At 35.0% G+C, this 7381-nt stretch overlaps 1 non-coding gene across 1 annotated transcript; it reads right to left on the minus strand.

Moving 5' to 3' along the window:
• Positions 1 to 3239: 3239 nt before the first annotated feature.
• LOC141616209 (small nucleolar RNA R71) lies at positions 3240 to 3346 on the minus strand. Its single transcript, XR_012530568.1, has one exon. It is a non-coding gene; the product is annotated as a small nucleolar RNA R71 (small nucleolar RNA).
• Positions 3347 to 7381: the final 4035 nt, after the last annotated feature.

Below are 7381 nucleotides of genomic sequence, written 5' to 3' on the forward strand. Positions count from 1 at the left end.
CAGCTTAAGTACTAGCCAACCCTTTGGTGGACTCCTTAGGGTACTCACATGGTTTTATAAAATTGTGGGTCTTGGGTGCGGTGGTGTGTATCCGCATGTCTAGGTCTGCGCAGATTTAGGACTAGGGTTGTGTTGTGTCTTGGCCATGTTTTGATAGAACCTCTGAGCCAGGATACCGGTTCGATTACCTTCCCTACCTCGTGGTATATACTCGAGTTACAGAGTGACTATTGACCGTGCTAAGAACTTATGCCTGTCTTTGATATTTTGTCCTTTCTTGTTTGATGATTCTATGAATCATAGAAAGTGAGATGCAAGCCGGCTATGGTTGATAGAGTTTGGATTCCTGGATGTTATGTGATTCACATGATAGGGTAGTATGAGTCGGTCTAGTATTCGCATGCTAGGACTATGTGTTGTTATATTGTTGTTCACATGATAAACACGATTGTGTAGCATCTATATGCTAAGGCTATGTGTTATTCATATTCATATTCTTATGTTTACATGTTATATTAATTATGACATTTCGTGGCTGGGAGAACTCGGAGTTACTCCCCACTGAATGTGGCTTTCGTATTTGTATAAAATACGATCGACAGGTAGGTGATGCATATATGGGGTACATGGACGAGCTAGCGAGCAAAGTAACCTTGGGACCTAGATTGACTTTATTATATTGTGACCCTTAAATACTTTTTATGTCATACACTTTTTAGGGACATGTGTCTCCCTTTCTCATATTTGGTTTGTATAACTTTGTTTCGCGACTTTAGCGATGTTTCATTCATGAGATTTATTTTGGACCTTGCATGTTTGACACCTTTCCATTTGGATATCTTTATAACAGGTTCAGGTTTTAAAAATTACAGGTTTTTACTATAATGAACCTATTACAAACATATCCATGCAGTTTTATTCTAGAATTACGTGTTTACTTTTCCGCAATAAATGAGGGTGTCACACCTACATCCGTTCCCTTATACCTCATTCTCCCTTTCTCTCACCCCACGCCTTACTCCCTGGTGCGTGTCCTAAATATGATGTTTTACACCCTATTTTACACGCATTTCAGAGCTCAATTATGTAGTTTATGCTACTATTTGCCCCATTTCGTCTACTTTCGTATTTTCTTATAATATTGCAGATTTATGTGGAAATGAGTAGAAATTGAGCTAAATACGTCCCCGAGTACCTTGCATTGCATTTGACGTGAAGTATTTACCCAAGAAAAGAACTTGGTGCGCATTTCGAGGCCTGAAAGACAATTTTAAGAAGAATTAGAAGCGGATTACCAGCTATAGTGGTCGATCGACTGCTGCCCATGGTCGATCGACCAGAGCACGACTTACAGTAGCTCCTGTTCAGCGCTGTCCAGTCGATCGACTGCCTTGCATGGTCGATCGACCAAACCGATAAATCTGACGCAAATTAAACGGACGAGAAGTTAGAAGCCCATTGTATATTAGGTTTAGGAATAACTGTTACGTGATATTCCTATATAACGTAACCTTAGTTTTCAGAATAATTATCAAGTTTTTATCAAGTCTTTCATCATTAAAATTTATTAGGGTTCATACATTAGCTTAGAATATTTTTCCGTCAATAAAAGTTTATTTTCCGCATCCGATTTTGATCTTTCCTTCTTGTTTCATACGGTATTTCTCTGTTCTATTATTCAGTATTCGCGGCTTTATTTCGTTCATAGATTAGAAATTGCTAGAGTAGTATTCCCAAAGCCAATTATCGTTTCATGTTATTTGCTTGTTTAGTTAATTTAATCATGAATTCAGTAGCTCTATTCGTAAATCCTATTGTTGTTTTTGTCATAAACATGAGTAGCTAAATACCCTGTGCTAGGATGTAGGAATTCTGTAGAAGTAGGCGGCATTAGAATTCGTAGGTTTGAGTCGCGCTACGGTCGATCGACCGGCCACGTGAGATATGCTTCGTTTTAATTAATTAAATTGCTATATTTGACGAATCGAGTGCACGCGACTAGTTGAATGTTTAGGAATTGACCGACCCAATAAAGATCGAAAGATAGGGGAGGGAAATAGACTGCCTAATTAAGACGACTAAATTAATAAGATCGAGAGATAAGTTAATTTAGCCTTTTAAATCACTTTTCAGGACGAAAGTTAGCATTAGTGATATTAGGGACCCGTAGCGAGATCGAAAGATGCTACCTGTTAAGAATGGACCGAGAGGACTTCTTATTTTCCCGTCTCACGTGATTATTTCAGACCTACCTAGTACACTGCCACCGAAACTATAGTGAACCGACCATCTTAGCACCCTTTTAATATTTGTTTTCACCTACCTCTTTTATTAGCTCGTTTATTTTAGTTTTGCTGCCATTAGTATAGACCAACTCAAAACAAACCCCCACTCACTTGTTACCTTAGACTAGAATTAGACAACTATAAATTACATTCGCCTTTCTGTGGTTTGACCCTGACTGCCGCTATCTATAGTAGTAGTTTGGAAATATAAATTTATCTTTGGTACTCTACGACGGTATCAAATTTTAGCGCAGTTGCCGGGGAGGCAATCGTTTAATTTTTAGTTGTTTTTATTTTAGCCTTTTCTCAGTCTAAGGGACATTTGTTCCTTAAACTATTCTCATATTCTTCTTGTAGTTTCATCTTATGCGCAGGTCTCAACAAGGCGAATTACTTCCCCTTGATCTCGAGCTTGAGAGGACTTTGCGCGTGAAGAGGAGATTATTTCAAGAACAACAGTCAGAGGAAGAGCCTGGTTCTCAATCTAGTTTCTACGAGAACGAGCTGTTTGAGGAGGATCCACCTTCGTCACCTATCTCTACTTCCTCAGCTGAGACCATCACATCTCCAGACATGGCTGAAGAAGCGAGTATAGCTAGTCACTCTGAGCCGACAGCTGAGAATCTCTATAAGGGATTCGCATTACCAGGGACGGATAGAAAATTCGAGCCGAAACCGTCTTATATCAACTTGGTTGAGAGGAATCAATTCGGGGGAGCTGCAAATGAAGATGCAGCCAAACACATGGAGACGTTCATTGACTACTACTGTTCCATACCCCCACCGACCGGTGTGACCCAGGACCAGGTGAAGGAGACTATGTTCATATTCTATCTTCGTGATGCTGCAAGGGAGTGGTACCGAGACCTAGATCGAGCTGCTAACGGGATCACTGATTGGAAGTCGCTAGCCCTATCATTCTACAAGAAATATTTCTCTGCCTCGAAGACCAATGCCATTAGAGCTCAGATCACGAGCTTTAAACATAGTCCTGATGAGAATTTTCATGAGGCGTGGGTCCGTTTCAAGAAGCTGGTGCGAACTATTCCGCACCATGGGTTCGAGAAATGGAGCCTATGCAATCAATTTTATAATGGGCTTTATGACGATCAGAGGGCTATCCTGGATGCGGCAGCTAATGGCATATTCCAGGAGAATGTTGGAGAAACTAAGGGGTGGAAAATTATTGATGATTTGGCCACCCATAAAGCTGAGTATGGAATTTCCAGCGGAAATCAAAGGAGAGCTGCTGAATCCCCTTCTGAAGCTGCATTAGAGGCTCTTACGGCGAGATTTGATAAGTACGAGTTGGGAGGAGCTTCAAAAGGAGGGATTTATCAAGTGAATGCTGTGTCAGACGTGTTGGGAAATGTGTCCTCAACAATAGTGCGATCACATGATTTAAATATCATTATTAAATCTCATTTTAAAGAATACAATTGGGAAGTAATTTTGTTCATTCACAACCGGTCAACATATATCGGTAATGATTGGGTGACTAGAGTTTGACATTACTTGTCGTGTGACGGTGGTGATCGATTGACCCCTAGGTCATACCTATAGGGCAACACTCTTAATTGATTATTTAATTAGTCGTATAACGTTACGAGTTAATTAAATTACTTGAAAAATTGACGGACGATTTTGGAAGTAAAATTTACGTATCAAATTGAAATGTGATTAAATGAGATACGGTCTGAGTAATCGAATTGTATCATTACTCGGATGAAATTATTGTTTAAAGAAACAATTGGATTTGAATGAATTATTATAAATGCGATTTATAAACGGTAAAATATTTTGGTACAAGTAATTATGAAATTACTAAGTCGATTTTGCATGTGACGTATTTTAATAATACGTTGATTTTTAATATGTTAAAAATGCACAACAAATTTATGTAACATATGACATGTGACATATGACAAAATTGACAAAAATAATATGGATCCCATATTATAAGTGGATCGAAATATTGAGGGATTATGGTGATTAAATTATGTTTAATAATTTAAGTGGAGACAATATGATGACACTACCTACACCTAGCCTTGCATACCTATTCTCTTGGTTAGAGAATCATGCCCATGCATAGGCTACCCAATCCCTCCCCCCACCGGTTTTACCAAGACCATTTAGAGAATTTTTCTTCTCTAATTTTTCATTCATTCACATACATTATTTTCTAGTATAAGAAATTAATTTTCTCTCTACACTTTGATGAGAAATTAGAGAGATAAAACACTCCAAAATACTTCTACTCTTGACCGGATATTCAAGAGCACAACCAATTTATTTTGGGTCATTTTTCTACAAAAATTAATATTATCTAGTATCTATAATATTAATTTTTAATTAAGAGAAAGCCTTGGGTATAATTCCTTGGGAGAGATCCTACACTTGGGTCTTTGTTCATCCAAAAGGAAAGCTCAAGAACAAGAGAGAAGGAGATCTCTTTTGTGCCCATAAAACCGAAATCATCAATGTAAGGATGTTATTTCTCTTCTCTTTTATTAATGTTTGCATGCATAAAATCCGTTTTAATTTTATGACAAATTAATTAGACATATATGAGTATGTTAAATATGTATATAGATCTACATTTCCTTCAATCGGTATCAAGAGCCACGGTTGTTTGCATGCAAATTGGTTAAAAGTTTTTCCAAGTTATATGAATAACAAATAAAACTTGTAAAATTTGTGTTATTATGATATATCACGAAATTATGACATGCATGTTAATATTTCTGGTCCTAAAGTGTTTTAGGATATTTTGGTTAATTTTTCGGATTTTTATTGTTCATATTTAATAATAATGACATTTAAATGTGATTTTATGAGTAAAAATGTCATTTTTGGTCGAAAATTAGCTATACTTCGAATTTTCACTTGGTTTTTGGATATGTTGTTACATATATTATTTTGAGATAACCTGTAAATTTTCATAATTTTTGGACTTGTTATGCTCGAAAAATGAATTTTTCATCATTAAATTCGGATTTAAGAGAAAAATAGGTTAATATGAGTTAAATTTCGAATCTGGTCATAGAAAATTAATATGTTGTCACATGCAATTTTACAAGATGTGTGTAAAATAATTGGCTATAAAGAAGTCTTTTAGCATGATTTATGAATTTTTGAAGAAAAATGGCATAAATAGTGACATTATTAGTTGAAAATTAATAAAACATAATCTATGACTTAGGAAAAACGTCTAATGTTGCATTTTATTATATTTTTCAGATCTAAAATTGAAAAGTTAATGAAAATAATTTTTCCATGTTTTTATGATTATTTTATTAAATATCGATAAACCGCAACATTGTTTTTCCGGAAAATTTTCGAAATTTTTAACCTAAAATTTTGAACATTATGAGTGTCATGGAATTTTTCCAGAATGTTCATGAATTTAAATTTCAAATTTCAAATTTATTTGAAATTTTTCGATTTATTTGAAGGTTAATGGCTTATTTTTGTAATTTTTGGTCCATTTATGAATAATTTTATAAATAAAGGTTAATTATGGTCAAATTATTAGTGAAGACTATATTTTGAGTCCTAAGAGGTTAGGGTAATTAACTTATGCATAAATATGAGTTTATGCATTTTTGTGATTATAAAATGTTAAAATCACGCAAATCCGTAAAAACCGAGTAATATACGATATTGGCTAATTAAAAGGCGATTTAGCATAAAAATTAAGCATGTTCATACATATTATAATGCTGCATTTTTCTTTATGATTGTCATTATTTTAATTTATGTAATTTTGAATTATGTAATTTTACTTAGTATGGCCTTAGATTTTAATTGGTATTTCCCGAAATGTATGGGAATATCGATTCGGTTGTAATTTTTATTGTGATCTCGTATCACCGTTTTGTAATTTAATAGATTTATTTTATTTTAGTTACAAATGTATAATAGGAAATTATGTAATTTATTATGTAATTTTATTCATTCCGGAGTTCCAAAAGACGGATTACTTCAAGAATGGGGATACATAAAGACGGTGTTACCTCGAGATGCGTGCCACAACCGAAGTTCAAGGGACCAATGGAGTTGGTTTCCGAATATGTAATAGATTAATAGTTTTTCTATTTTAGGAAAGGCCATACTAGGATTTATTTACTTTTATGCTTGCATTTTATTTTATGTCACATGCATCGCTAAATCGCCATAACTAAACATGCATTGTTATTTTATCGAGTTTATCGACCGTGTCAATTCAAATTATCGTAGTTCACCGCTTTAGTTCACTTAAAACGTGATAGATAATAAATTGACATGACCTCTCGCTAAAACAACTAATTGAGACATAGCCTTACCAAATAGTAGAAACCATGAAAACCTATTTCGCGAGGGAGTGCGCTCGGCTACCCCGGGTACAAACCTTGTTACGTAGGGGAAGTGGGTGATAAATGTTAATCCACCGAATTCATGTTGATGAGGGTTTCATCGGCTACCCCGTGCCTAAGTTAATGTGGGTTTGGATAATGGACACATTTATTCGAAATTTGGATTGAACTCAACAAAAGTAATTGATAAGGGTTTCATCGGCTACCCCGTGCCCTTGTTGATGTGTTTTGGGCTATAGATAAATATTAGAGTAAATTTATCGACCGAGAGTTCTAAAAGTAGAATCGATTAAAGAGTTAATCCACCGAGTTATATTGATAAGGGTTTCATCGGCTACCCCGCCCAAGTTAATATGAATTTGGATCTTGGAATCATTTATCATAGTTGGGTAGAGGTCACTATGTAAATGCTATACTTGTTTACAAGTATTAATATAACGATGAATGTTTTGTTTTCCACTATTCCGTTATCATATTGTTCTATTTCTTTACCACAATTCATATACAATATCATTTCGATTTTGATTCAAATCTCCATTAAAACATCGTAACTAAAGACAAAATATGAATTTTCTTCTAAAGACCTCGTATGAACCATTGCTAAGGATCTCTTGTAAAGAGTATAGATTAAAGTTATTCATTATCAAACAGGTTTTTGATTCTTGACTAACACTTCTACTTACAATGGATTGTTTTTCATATACTTAAGTGAATTAAGTACCTTGAAGCGATAAATTG

The sequence above is a fragment of the Silene latifolia genome, chromosome 11 (genome assembly GCF_048544455.1).
Source record: "Silene latifolia isolate original U9 population chromosome 11, ASM4854445v1, whole genome shotgun sequence".
In the NCBI taxonomy this organism is placed as follows: domain Eukaryota; kingdom Viridiplantae; phylum Streptophyta; class Magnoliopsida; order Caryophyllales; family Caryophyllaceae; genus Silene; species Silene latifolia.